Genomic DNA, 15,441 nt, shown 5'->3' on the forward strand with positions numbered 1-15,441 from the left:
ATGCATATTTGAAGATGGCTCAAAGGGAAAGAGTTCACCTTTAGGAGATTCTCGCAAATGTTGGTGTTGCACATCGTGTATGCCTTCACATGACCAAATTGTGTCATGACGGTATCGCCTTGTGAATCCTTCAACATGAAAGAACATGACAAACACTCGGAAAAATAAATGAGGTTAGCGGAGATGCAAAACCTATCATTCATGTGGTAAAATACCGAACAAGTGTATGCATCATGCTCATCATAAAAAAGGACAAGGGAGCACTTCATAGTATGGAGGCATATGATGATGCGAGAACAACCAAATACAATAGGCTCAATCAAGCAAGCATGCATCACAAGTAAAGTGTCCAAGTCTCCACGATCAATAGATGCAACAATTGGAGGCAAGCGACAATGAACAAGATGTATCAAGTGAGAGGCACGAGCATATATGTCATCAACCCAATTAAGCGAGTAAGAAAGGAACATGGGTGATGCAACAAAGCAAGCAATCATAGCAATCAAGTGGTGTGAGCTAGTAGTGCAAAGATGCAACGTACTAGCATGAATAATTCACATGACATAGCACAAGCATGAAAGGAGGATATGAGCAAAATAGCATCAATAGCATGAGGCACATGATAAACATGGCAATAGCAACAAGGATCTCCACCAAGCATGCAAATACACATAGGAGTAACATAATTGTGAATCAGGGGTAGATGCAAGCAAGGGTCACAATTGCATGGCAAAGGTATAGAAGCAAGCATAGCATGCAAAATGAACACGGTAAAATGAGCATGAAGCGACAAGCGGTATATAGCCCATAGCCGTGTGAGAGACAAGTAGAAAAGATGCGCGTAGTCGTTGCGTGAAGAGAACGGTGGTAAGGATAGTCCACGGGATCCCAAATCGTCGTTGCTCTCAAGAGCTCGTTTCGTCAACTCGTGGGATTGAGAGGTTGACGAGTATACGTGAGTACCTACACAAAACAAAGACAAAGGGAAAATTGTGTGTGCGTGGTAGATGTACACATCATCCATCATGATGCATACGTGCTTGTGTTGGTTAGCACAAAATATCCAATGCTCAAATAAATGAGATGCGTGATATAGAAATATGTCATCCATCATGAGAGGTTTGTTATTATGTATAGCATAATGGAGACTCAAATTGTGCATACAAGTATAAGGATCATGCAATGGATGGGATGGATCAAAATCTCCTAAAATGTATGAGGAAACTATGGGGGTCTCCTCATGAGCAATATTGTAAACATCACATGGAGAAAATGGACAACATCCAAAACAATGAATATCCGAAGCTAGGTGGTCATGGCATGGCATATGAGATAAAGGATGCAAAGGGAGCATATCAATATCGTCACAAGAAAAACAAATGTCGATAACCATGGGCTTGTCATCTATGCCATAAGTGCAAATTGGGTTAATCTTAATGGCATATGCATAGTCACTATGAAGAGATTGCAAATATGACATGTGGTCGATCTCATGCATAGCATATGACAAGTCAAGCGGATTGGCAAACATGATGTGACCGAGAGAATTGTCACAAGAAATCCTATGTAACATGGCATCACAACTAAGAGACTCCACATGGCAATCATCATACTCATCATAAATGGGTAAATCATCGCATGGGGAAATCATACTAGCATGAAGCATGTCAATAGGTGGATCAACATCAAGAAAGCAATCAGTATCACGAATGTCCACTAGTGGGACTAAAGCATCACCGTCACCTATGTTACCGTTGTCATCCCACTCAAGTGGTGTAGGTGAGGTGGGAAAGACCAAATGGTGGTCATCTTCATCTTGATGGAACCATGCGGGGGTTGCATCATATTCCACCATGGCCATCGTCTTGTCCAAGGGGAGGACGAATTCATCACGAATCGGCGCATCATCATATAAGGGACCTAGCACCAAATGAGAAGGCACAATAGAGATAGAGGTCAAGTCGTTAGTGTTGAAAGTGGCCTCACATGACCTATCAACTATATCACTCTCTCTATGTGGTGGTTCACTCACTCCCTCAAAATAGGTGCACTCAAACTCACATATGGTGGAGTCACTCATCTCAATCAAGTGGTGGGGGTTGTGGCTCTCCTCACATGGGAATTGTGGCAACACATATATGTGGCTAGTGGTGAAGTCACTCTCACTCTCAATATGGTGGCACAAGTCACTCAAGTCATCATACATCGCCGTGCTCGAAGGGAAAATCCCATGCTCAACCATCTCGTTGTTGTCACCGTGGATGAAGGCCGAAGATGGCACATCATCACTCTCGCCTCCTAAGATGGAAGCATCCTCCGTGCTCGTCACCATGTCGCATGCCTCCCAAGCATGTTCCTTGATTGGCTCCATAGTCGTAGTCGTCGCCGCACCGTCTTGAAAAAGAGTCATGGAGGACTTGGCATCATCAATGCCATAAAGAGGGATGGCGGTGAAGTCAAACTTGGGAGCATCGTCTTGGAGCTCGTAGGGCTTGGACATCTTGGTGGTACTAGCCTCATGCTCGTCTTCTTGGAGCTTGGTCTTCGAGAAGTGTGCTTGGGGTCGAGAAGCCTTGGCCTTCATGAGTTCTTGTTCCGCCTTGAGAGCACCAATGTAGTTGTCGTCGAGGGACTTGTAGTTCTCGAGGAAGATCGTCTTGGAGATGTCATTGTGTAATCCCATCGTGAAGTGGAACTTCATCGAAATGGGGTCGTCCACGCCGGCTTGTCGCAAGGCTTTCTTCATCTCCTTGAAGTACTCGTCGATGGACTTGGATCCTTGGATGGTGTTCTCCAATTGGCGTTGAAGTTGTTCCGTGTAGGATGGGGGCACGAACTCTCGCCACAAAGCTCTCTTCGTCTTAGGCCAACTCATGTTGTAGGTCTCCGAAGGTGCATGAAGCCACCATGTGGACGCGTAGTCGTGGAAGTTCCTTGTGGCGCACTTCACTTGATCTTCGGGAGGAACTTGATGTAGCTTGAGGTAGTAGTCCATCAAATGCTCCCACTCGAGATACTCCTCGGGTTCTAGAGTCCCATAGAAAGGACTCTCATGGTCGGTGTCGAGGTCGTAGTAGCTCGTGGAAGTCGCGGACTTGAGCTTGGGGATCTTCTCTTGAGGTGCTTGTGGGCGAAGATGCCGTATGTCCATAGGCGAAGATGCCTTGAAGTCACTTGGCGAAGATGCCAAGGGAGATGGTGAAGTCGTTGAGCAGTTGTCGGTGGAGAGCTCTTGACCTTCACGTACTTGGTGGTGATGGTGTCGATGCCGATGTGACCTTACCGGAGATGGTAACTCGGAGGCATGTGCTCTTGAGCGTCTTCTCGAAGATGAGGAAGACCGCTTGTAGGACTTGATGAGGGCTTTGATCTCCTCCATTTGAGCTTGCATCTTGGCGTCTTTGGAGTTGTGCGTGGCATCGAACTTGTCGTTGTTGTTGTAGACCGAAGATGAAATGCCTTGCCTATCCATCACTCCAAGAGAAAAATGTGAGTGGTAGAAAGAGAAGAACGAATACCAAATGTACCTTGACCGAAGTTGAAAGTGGATCAATGATCACTCCAATGTGGACAAGGAAATAGCACAATTGGTACCAATTCTTGTCGGTTTCTCACACCTACACAAGTAAGGCTTATGGTGGAGCTCGGTGAGGATAGTGGCACAAAAATTTAATGCAAAATGTTAGCAAGAGTCAATAATGTTGAAAGAGATTCACAAATTCGCAAGTGAAACAAGTAGACCAATAGCAATATGTGGCACACGGAAACACACACACGGATAGATAAATGGGGTCATGCAACTAAGAATGAGCTCAAAATGTGGAATCCACGGAAAACGCTCGTGTTGCACAACTCAAGAGAGACGCTAGCACGATTGCTCAATAGGCGGATACGACACTTGTGCACAACCTATAAGATGCAAAATGGATAACATTCTATCCCAAGTATGCTATGTGTATGATGTTCCGATGGTATGATCCAAGATGATCTTATATGCAATGTGGTATGATGCTATGGCTATTGCTTACAAGCTTCTTTGCTTTTTCTCTTTTGCTTAAAAGATTTATTCTCTTTTTTTGTATGGCCACTTTTGCACAATGCACAAACCAAGATAGCAATTGTGTATATGCGGGAACAAACTTGAGGCACAAGGGATGATATGATACCGATATGATATGGTATGTATGCAATGTATGGTGTAGATCACTAATGTGCACAAGTAACATTGCCGGCAATACTCAAATGGCTTGTCTCGCTAGGCAAGTGACACAAAAATGGGCTAGGGGTTATCAATGCAATGGCAAGGGAATATACAATGGAGGGATACCACGATACCGAGATGATATGGAGGTTACCGTCCGTGGTGATGATGAGTGGCGGTGATCTTGATGGAGATACCAAGATGATGGAGACTCGTCCCTAAGTAGCCGAAACACCTTAGGAAACGGAAAAACCGCGAACTCAAAATCTCAAGTGTCAAATGTCAAATGGTGGTAGCGGGATGCGATGGTGGTTGCGGAAACGCAATGATGGGATGTGGAGTACGCAATGCGGAAATGGAGGGTAAGGTGGTGTACTATACACGGTGTCGGAGTTGGAAGCACGGTCCCTAAGTAGCCGAAACACCTTAGGAGACACAACTCACAACACAAACAAAATTGGGTTAAGTTGGGGTGGTGGAAGTGTATTGTGGGTAAGCCTATGCGGAAGTTATGGTGGTGGTTGATGAAGAAGCAACCGTCCCTAAGTAGCCGAAACACCTTAGGAGACTCGAATCACAACTCAAACAACCACTAAGGCAATGGGGAACAAAATTGGTTAGGTTGCGGAAGTCGGTGGTGGTTATGCGGAGGTTGTGGTGGAAGCCCTAGGCAAAGATGCCAAAGTTCCAAAAAATTGATGGAGTCAAATGGTTATGGTAGTATTTTTGTTGGAAGGGGGATGTCAAGAGCTTTTCAACGAGCTAAAGAACGCGAAAATCGGACTCCGGATGAATTAGTTATGGACAAAACGGTGAAACGGGGATGGCTGAGATGTCAGGGGCCGGACATCCGGGCTCGGGGCCGGAAATCCGGGACCTGATGTCCAGAACCGTGCAGATTTTATGCTACAGGAGTCGGATGTCCGGCTTGGGGCCCAGATGTCCGGCCAGGTGGCCCGGATGTCCGGGCTGAGTCGCGGATGTCCGGCCCGACGATTCTAAAATCTCGTTTGGGACATCAAAACTCGATTTGGGGGCGGAAATAGATGGTATTTCGTGGATGGAAAGTGGGGAAACTTGGGGATATGCTAGATCCACTCGAAACCAAGCAAATCCATGGATCAAAATCAACAAAACATCATCAAACCAACAAATCACAAAAAAAATTGGGGCCTATTTTTGGTGGGAATTTTCGAAATTAGGGCGAAACCAAGCAAAAGAAGGCTAGAAAAAGAGGGGTGGGGGCTCCAAATTCGTGATCAACCTTGCTTTGATCCAAGATGATGTAGGGTAGAACCCTAATCGCCCGATCTTTCACGAAAGGAGCGGATCCCAATGATGAACACGAAGAACACTAGGGGGAAAACTAGGGGAAACACAAGAGAATCACTCAACCAACAAGAAATAGTCACACATGCGCTAGATCGATGAACACAAAGGTAAGATACAAGATCCAAAGTCAACAACGGACGATACATGGTAGCCGGTTCTTCTCTATGAGGAGGTCTTGATGGGGCCACCCAAGAGAGGGTCTTGAATCCAAGGAGATCTTCTCCGTAGAGGGGCCGCGGTCTCTCTCGTAGATTCTTTGCCATCTGCTGGCAGATGGCAAAGAGATGGGGTTATTTTTTTCAGGTAAAAAAATGTTCTCTCTATCCCCTCCCTCTCTCCCCTCCTCTCCCTCTCTCCCACGCATCTCACTCGTCGCCGCCCAAGCACCCCGCCGCCCCACCACCCCACCACCCTCGCCGTTTCTCACCGACCGGAGCCCAGCCGCCCCGCCCCTCCTTCCCGCCCTCCTGGATCCAGCCGCGCGGATGCGCTCCCCTGCGTGCGCCCCTGCTCCTGCCCTGCGCGGGCTTGGCTGCGCCCCTTCCCCGACGTCCTGGCGCCCCTGCCCTACCCCGCCCTGCCTCCCTGCAAAGCCGGCGGCAGTCGCTGCCCTCCCTCTCAGTCACCAGTGACCAGTCCCCGGCGGCAGCAAGCGGGCAAGTGAGCAAGAGCAACCCGATTTAAGGAACTAAAATACCCCAATTTCTGATTTAGTGTTAGTTTTTTTTTTGCACTTTGGTATCCAGTACATCAACACATATAATTTTGCACATCATTTCTGCCTCAATTAGCTTTGATGTTATTTTAGTGTGTTCGTAAGATCTTATTGAGAATTTTAGTGTGTTTGTAAGATCATATTGAGAATTTTAGTGTGTTTGTAAGATCATATTGACAATTTTAGTGTGTTTGTAAGATCATATCGATCTATTTCTATGTGATATTGATAATTAGTTAGAACATTCACATGTCCTTTTGTTTAAAAAAAATTAGGATGGACCACCCTGTTATAAAATGCTAGCTCCGCCACTGCCTACCACCCCACCACATTGAGGATCTCCGCCAAATCATTATGCTGTCCTTTTCTCAAGGATCGGTGGCAAAATCTGTGAGAGATGTTCTCCCATTGGTGGATTGAGTTCAGGGGGGCTTCTAGATCGAGATTGAGTGGGAGGGGGTTGACGAGGAGAGAGCAGTCAGGCGGCGGCGGCGGTGACTTGGAGCACAGTCCAGCAACAACGGTCGTTCGGGAGCAGGAGCGTGACAGCGGCTGTTCGGAAGCAGGAGTGGGATAGCGGCTGGCCATCGCGGGGTTCAGTTGTTGGAGAGGATAAGGGGGACGGCAGCTGCGCTGGGCACCATGGGACACCCAACATGGGACATGATCGGCGGCGGCAAGTTGATGGCTGATTTCTTTGTTATCCTTTGTTGTGGTCAGTGGTTTCGCATCCTTCTCGATCCCTTGCCACAAGGCAATAAATCGCAAAAGAGCAAACACCACCCTGTGCTCCGCCTTCCATGCACATGTATTCTTCTCCGGACCCCGAACCAAAGGCTTCTTCAGGTCCTTATCAAGGTACGGCTGGTGGTTTCACCGTGGAGCTCCCTCGCCGTCAGTACAGCGACACCTGATCGATCGTGCCGCAGCTCATCACCTTGCATCGCCCTCCCACCACTGCTTCTTTCTGATCTTGGTCAGATGTTCTGGTTGATGTGCGAGGAGATGAGAGGGCAAGCTAGGGGAATGGAACTAGAGATACGATTGTAGAGCGGCATCGTTGTTGTCCCTGTTGCTTTATTCTTTTCTTACTCAAGTGGTTACTATACCTTCATCAGTTCATCTTCAAACTTTTGATTGTCTCAGCTTAGCTTGCAGTTCCAGCTTAGATTTGTCAGTTTTATGGGTTAGCCAAATTGTTCAAATATATGTCGTCCAATTTATTTATAAGCCAACTGCGCAAATGTTTGGTTGATTCACAATTTTCTCATCCTTTCACCACTTGTGTTTATCAGGTCTGGAGATATGAACCAATCACCCATATGCCTTTACTAGGCTGATGCATATGGAGTTTGCAATCAGATCCAAAATACAGATGAAACTGGAGCTGTCTAACAAAAGCAGGTACAACCACATCTTATGCTTCAAAAATTTAAGATACATAAGGACGTGGGAGTCCACTGATATGTATGTCTTTCATATACACTTTGAATGGTCCAGGAAAAAGATTTTTGTGTGAAGAGTGTGTTTTGTGTCCATGTACATTAGTTAGTTGTCAAGTTAGTATGTTATTAGAGGATATCTTACTGCAGATTTATTTGGTTAATACTGGGGGATAGGTACTCTCGCCCCCTTTCTCTCTGAATGCATTGAAAGGAGTGCCATATACTGGTTTTACCTTTCACAGTCATGAGTTATGAGTCATGAAAGTAGAAAATTATTTTACAAGGTCAGGGCAGTGCCACAATGATGAACCAATGTATCTGGACTTGCTACAAGGTTTAGACGACCTGAAGTGAGGGCGAATAATGCACATTTTAAACATATGGTGGTCCGAACTATCAGTATGTTCCCTACTGCTACTGAATAGATGATTTTCTAGCTTATAACAATTTGAATTATCAATCAGCATGTAGTTGCCTGCCCAGTCGTTGTTTGTATTATTCCTTAAATAGTTGATTGCGCATCCAGGGCACCATTATTGATGGCAAGTCAATTGCAGAGGACATAAAGTTACAGATTGCTGAAGAATTTCGTCGAATGAAAAAGGAAGTTGCACATGTTCCTGGATTAGCTATTGTGTTGGTAGGCGATAGAGGGGACTCTCAATCCCATGTGCGATTTATAGTGAAGGGTTGTGAGGAAGTCGGGATAAAATCTTTGTTGTCGGAGTTGCCTCAGAACTGCACAAAAGACGAGGTGGTGGATTCAACATCAAGATTGAATGGAGATCCATCTGTTCATGGCATCCTTCTGCGGCTACCACTACCACAAGTAATGTATTATACTTCTCTGGTTGCCCCACTAGAAAAGAATTATGTTTGGTTTAGTTTGTAGACTGATATCATAAAAAACTTCTTCATCCACAGGCAGAGAATTGTTTTGATGAATTTTTTGAATAATAAATAATAGAAAATAGTTTTGATTACTGAATAATACAAATTATCTTTGTTCTCATGGTAACAGAAAAGTAACCTCAGTCGTAACTGATTTGAGTTTTCATTTTTAGTATATGTATTGTCAAGATTGCGCCTACTTTATCTCCAGGTTTTGTTGGCATAATGCATCATCAAGCTTTCTTTTTTATATGATTGTATTTTTTAAGTCAGCATATGGATGAAGAATATGGAGTATTGTCTCAGAACAGTAACCGAGCTCATCTGCTCCCGTCATGAACACTAAAAAAAATATTAGAAAAATTCAGAAAAAACTGATTTTTTTTCATAGAAGATGTTTCAGTGCATGAGGTCCATACCAACTTTCAACGCGTTTGTACATCTCAGTAGCTCTCAGGAAAAAAAGACAAAACTACCACAAGTAATGTATTATACTTTTCTGGTTGCCCCACTAGAAAAGAATTATGTTTGGTTTAGTTTGTAGACTGATGATAAAAAACTTCTTCATCCACAGGCAGAGAATTGTGTTGATGACCTTTTTGAATAATAAATAATAGAAAATTGTTTTGATTACTGAATAATACAAATTATTTTTGTTCTCATGGTAACAGAAAAGTAACCTCAGTCGTAACTGATTTGGGTTTTCATTTCCAGTATATGTTTGGTCAAGATTGCGCTTACTTTATCTCCAGGTTTTGTTGGTATAATTCATCATCAAGCTTTCTTTTTTATATGATTATATTGTGTAAGTCAGCATATGGATGAACAATATGGAGTATTGTCTCAAAACAGTAACCGAGCTCATCTGCTCCCACCATGAACACTAAAAAATGTTGAAAAATTCCCAAAAAAAACTGATTCTTTTTCATAGAAGATGTTTCAGTGCATGAGGTCCATGCCAATTTTCAACGCGTTTGTACATCAGAGTAGCTCTCAGGAAAAAAAGAAAAATTTGAGGTCTGTGAAACCGTGTATTGTTCATGTACTGCTCGGACCGATTTTTTTTCTGAGAGCTAATTAGATGTCCGACCGCACTGAAAATTGGCAAGGATCTCATGCACTAAAGCATCTTCCATGGAAAGAAAACTTGGTTCTTTTAATTCTTTAGTATTTTTTAGTTTACTTTTCATCGGGTGCCGACGAGTCCGGGCTCAGAAATGGATATTCGGATGTAATGGTCTTTGTGTTAGTTTTTTTTTCAACCAAAAACTGGTGCCAAAAGTGGGAGACGGCTCGCAGGAGAGAGATGGGACAATTGTTGCTTGTGCCCAACGTATAGCAGAAATCATCAGCTATTGTTTGTTCAAAAAGCATTGACTTTACTTCAGCAAGAACAATTCAGCATCAGACAACATTTTCATTGTTTCAAACAGTTTACCTACACTTATACAGAGTTCAACTCAAAGTGAATGATGATTCAAGAGAGTAAGATAGATCACATTTCATTATTTTGTAAAAGAATTGCACTTTCAGTTGAGATAGTTTATGTGACGTATATCAGGTGCTCTGGAGACACTAAATGTTTATCTCCCGTTGCAACGCATGGGCACATGTGCTAGTTTAACCTAGGATAGCTCTAAAATGACCTATACCTAACATTTTTTCCTCCAAAATGACTTAATATGCTTAGCTAGCTTAAAAATGACCTATTTAACCTAGGATAGCTCGAAAATGACCTATACTTAGCATCTTTTCCTCCAAAATGACTTAATATGCTTAGCTAACTCTAAAATGACATAATATGCTTAAGAAATGACATATTTTAGCTCCTAAATGACTTCACATGCTTAGCTAGCTCCAAAATGACATAATAACCTTACTTAGCTCTAAAATGACCTTAGCATGTTTTACACCAAAATGACTTAGTATGCTTAGCTAGCTCGAAAATGACATAATAACCATACTTAGATCCAAAATGACATATTTTACAGATATAAGTTGCATGATAATAATCTTCACATTTTAGTTGCATCATAATAATCTTCTTCTTCTAGTCTTCTTCTTCTAACTTTCTTCTTTCCCATTTTACAGATTTGCTAAAGATCACGGAAGCTTGGGTTGATGGAGTGCTTGTATTTAGTTTTTGTTTTGACCTTGTGAAACTTGCTACCTATGGATGAAACTGTGTAATATTGATGAAACTATGAATATGAATGGATGAAACTTGCTACTATTGGTAACATGTGTTGGATATATATGTGTTCATGACTATTGGTAATATATGTTGAATATGCTATATTGGTCATATAAATATATTTGTGTTTGATTTTCTGTGAAAATGAATTGATATAAGAAAAAACAAAATTAAATGGGGCAATATAGGCACTTTGTCATCTGCTGGTAGATGGCAAAGCATGCAGCCTTTGCCATCTGCTGGCAGATGGCAAAGAGCAATGCCAGTCTTTGCCATTTGCTGGCAGACGGCAAAGTATGCCGTAGCCTTCTAACGGGGCTAACCCCGTTAGAGGCTTTGCCATCTGCCAGCTGGATGGCAAAGGCACAGGCTCTTGCCCTCAGCCATGGATGCAAAGAAGCCTTTACCGCAGGGTTTCAGACAAACTGCTTTGCCATCCGCCGACCATGCCTTTGCCATCTGCCATGGCAGATGGCAAAGTGCCAGATTCCAATAGTGTAGTACTCCCTCCGTTTCAAATTACTCGTCATGGTTTGAACTAAAACCACGACAAGCGATTTGGAACGGAGGGAGTACTACCTAGTACCTATAATGCTTTATGAAATTGATATCTAGTAGTAGTATCTGGAAATTGCAGTTTATTGAAACTGAAACGGGGTAGGAAGCTGGGGAAAATGATGAAAGATCTAATAGTAGTGAGGGGCTAGGAAATCGCTATAGCTAACTAATAGTAGCACATTCCACAAAAGCGCTGCTGATATAGTCAACAGTAGTAGCGCGGGTGCGTACCGCGCTACTACTAACAGTTCGTGTAGCGCCGTAGTAGTAGCGCAGTTGCCCGCGCTGCTGCTAGCCTCAAAACCCGCGCTACTACTAGGGTTTCCCTAGTAGTGGGCGTTTGGGCAGAGATAAAATTATCTTTCTGTAAACAAAGAAGGTACACTAAAAAAGGTTAAATAAGCAGGTGGATTAGTGAGAACTTTTTTTTTGCGGGCGTGATTAGTGAGAACTAACTAGTGGTCAAATGATTAGGAGGGTGGTGGTACCCTAAACCCACTAGGGATACACTTTAATGTCTCTGTAATGTGGATAATCTTTTCAATGGGAGGTGATGTTTCCCGTCAATGGAAAGGCTCTTGTGGTTACTTTCTCAATCTTAAACTAGAACGAAACATTTCAGGCCTCGCGTCACCCACACGGGTGATATGAAGGCGTCTAGAAAGTGTTTTTTAAAGGAGTAAGACCTCTAACCTTTGCATGAGAATGATGTATGCGGCCACTTTATTAAAATCCAAAAAAAAACCAAGGTCCGTAGTATAGTACAGCTCGCAAAAGGAGCACAAAAAGCAAATAAAATAAACAAAGCCACAACTGGCAAAGAACAGGACAAGACGACTAAACATATATCCTATTATTGAACCACCATCCAAACCGGTTGTAGATAGCCGGTGTGAGCGTCTCCTATCGGTTGTACCCAGTAACCAAAAGCTCCCTAGAGTTCGTATGCGTGATTAATGGCCACGTATGGGTCCGAGCGGAAGCTCTGTAGATAACCTACAAGAAATTCATAAGATTCTGTCTGTTAAAGATCATATCATTCCTGCAATTTCATATAGCCCAAAGAAGTGCACATATTCCTATCCGAATACGTCCCACAGTAACTGGCTCCACTCCAATAAGCCACGTCCCAAATAACATGTTGATACTAACTAGAGGGGCTGATGTTAAAGGCTATATGAATCGTAAGCCAAAGAAGCTTAGATAGAGGGCAATCGATGAAGAGATGTTGTATTGTTTAATCATTATCACAAAAACAACAACGTGAACTACCTACCCAACTATACTTAAGAAGGTTATCTTTGGTGAGTATCACTTGCTTGTGAACGAACCACATGAATATCTTGATTTTCAACGGAACTTTAATTTTCCAAATATGAATATATCTCGGGATTGGACCAGAATTAATTAGATCCAAGTACATAGATTTTACCATGAAAACATCATTCCTAGTTAACTTCTAGTGAAACGAGTCAGGCAGATCAGAAAGTTGAACATCAATCAATCTTCGCACAAGATGCAACCATGAGCTCCACCACTCTTCCACAAGGGACCTCCTGAACTGGATGTTGAACTGGATGTTCAATGGGGACGGTTGTAATACTGCAGCAATGTAAATCTCATTACGTTGTACAATATTATACAGAGTGGATATTGATTGGCCAAAGGCGTCTCCCCTAACCATGCATGTATCTTCCCAAAATCTGGTTGTTGTACCATTTTCAACAACAAACTTCGCTCTGCAAAAAAAAAAAAATCCTTGGTCCGCATTAGCCCCTTCCAAAACGGTGAGTCATTAGGTCTGGCGGTAACATTGGACACAGACTTTGATTGTAGGTATTTGTTACATAGGATCTGTGCCCACATACCTTCGGTCACAACCGATAACCTAAATAGCCATTTGCTGAACAAGCATTTGTTTTTGATCTTCAGGTTCTCAATCCAAAGACCCCCTTGGTCTTTGGGTCTGCAAATAATATCCCACCTGGTCAATCTGTATTTTCCCACCTGGTCAATCTGTATTTCGTATTTACTTCATCACAGTGCCAGAAGAAACGAGATCGATAAAAATCTGACCTTTTCAGCACCCCATAGGTACTTCAAAGAAAGATAACAGGAACATCAACATACTAGGTTATGTTGAATTTATTAACACAAGCCGACCTCCACAAAACATAAGCTTTCCCTTCCAGGAGCTTAGTTTTTTTTTTCAAATTGATCCTCAATACATTTCCATTCTTTATTTGACAGTTTGCGATGATGAATTGGGATACCAACGTAGTTGAAAGGCAAGGATCCCATTTCACAACCGAACAATTGTCTATACGCCTCTTGTTCCTCTTTGGCTCTTCCAAAGCAAAACAATTTGCTCTTGTTAAAATTAATTTTTAACCCCGACAATTGTTCGAAAAGGCAAAGTACTAACTTCATATTTCTAGCCTTTGCGAGATCATGTTCAATGAATATTATAGTGTCATCAGCGTATTGTAGTATGGGGGACAAGTCCTCCTACTTGGCTATTCTCCTTGGCCCTACCGATAAGTTCTGCCAACATATCTGTCACTATGTTGAACACAATAGGGGACATCGGGTCCCCCCGTCTGAAGCCCTTATGAGTCTGAAAATAATGACCCGTGTCATTATTCATCTTAATCCCCACGCTAAGTGTATATTTAAGAATTGTCATATTTATTGTATGACCATATATTTCACATTTTGGAGACATGGTATTTTCTAAAACATTGCCTTTTCATATGGATGGGAACTAATTACCACGGTCACCAACCTATGGGTTTCACAACACATATAAAGCTGAAAGCATGCATGGTAGCCTCCTATCCTTGCATGCAGTCTACTTGTGTACCCTCCTCTCTACCTTAGCCTCTTTTACCTACTAGCGATACTAATTTGGTATATCGGATAAATGTGGGTTGGGAATGGGAGGTGTGAGGAAAGGCATTCTTGGACGAGGCTTTCCTTCCAATTGTCTCACTTGCTGCAGTATTACTGTGCTTGGCAGAACAGTTGTTGGGAAGGACACTCTCCATGGAGGGTTTCCTTCTGGTTGGGCCACGTCGTGTAGAGCTAGGGTATCCACGGGAAGCAAAGGGACAATGCTGGTTGCCAGAGGGTGGTCGTTCATAGTGCGGACAAGAGAGTGAATCTTGCCTGGAAAATGCATGCAAAGAATCAGTACGTCTCAGAAAACACCAGCGAGTACACTTGCAATGCAGTTTGGAGCTAGGCAAGGAATTATCTTCATGATTTCGGTATGAGGCGCAGATGTGCAAGCTCTTGTAGACGACCACGCCATGTCTGGCTGGGGAAGTGCCAGATCAGGCGGAGCTCGACGTGGTCGTGAGGAGAGGCAGCAAATGTGATGATCTGCATACTGACATCAATGTCCTGACTTCTTCAACGACGTACATTATTGGTGAAGATGTATTAGACTTAGGAACTGGTGCAAGATAATCACATGTGATCCTTAAAGTGAAAGCACTTGTATAGTTACTCCCACAATAATAGTTTACCCGAAGTATATCGCAGAACAGGAAGGCTATGAAATAGCCAGCTTCCACTAGAGCGCATGGTCGGACGTTAAAAGACTGCAAAACCTACATTTCAATAGTTTGAAATGTTGGACAAATGAAACTCCGGTTCATGATGACATGACTGAAGGCTCCTATCCAGCCCTTCCATCCTACAGCAAGTGCTAACTAAAAGTTTGATCTAGCTTGCATGGAACCACTGCCAATTGCACCACTGAGGCTTCATGCTGAACAAACTCTGAGATTGTCCTTAGATGTAGAAACCATTGAATTTATACACCATGATATTGAGATTTTCTACTGTGCTATATGGTATGTATATTCAGTTTGGAGTTGATTCATGAACGGATATGATTTACAGCCAAACGCAGATCAAAAAGTAAAATAGAGGCTCTAAAGAAGAAAGATTGCAGTAGGCGCTGTTCTATCAATGTAAATAAGGATGACATGTCATTTGTAATCTTGAAGGACACATGCGACCGCGAGAGGGAGGGAGGTGGTATCATCTAAGACCATGTGCAGTTTGCTAGTTGCACAAATTTCATATAGTGTACGAG

The 15,441-nt window shown here is 43.0% G+C and overlaps 1 long non-coding RNA gene across 1 annotated transcript; it reads left to right on the forward strand.

The window, feature by feature from the left end:
- Positions 1-5,912: 5,912 nt before the first annotated feature.
- Positions 5,913-10,855, forward strand: LOC125545960. Its single transcript, XR_007300374.1, has 4 exons — positions 5,913-6,193; positions 7,544-7,652; positions 8,220-8,522; positions 10,676-10,855. It is a non-coding gene; the product is annotated as an uncharacterized LOC125545960 (long non-coding RNA).
- Positions 10,856-15,441: the final 4,586 nt, after the last annotated feature.

Source organism: Triticum urartu, chromosome 3 (genome assembly GCF_003073215.2).
Source record: "Triticum urartu cultivar G1812 chromosome 3, Tu2.1, whole genome shotgun sequence".
Lineage (NCBI taxonomy): Eukaryota > Viridiplantae > Streptophyta > Magnoliopsida > Poales > Poaceae > Triticum > Triticum urartu.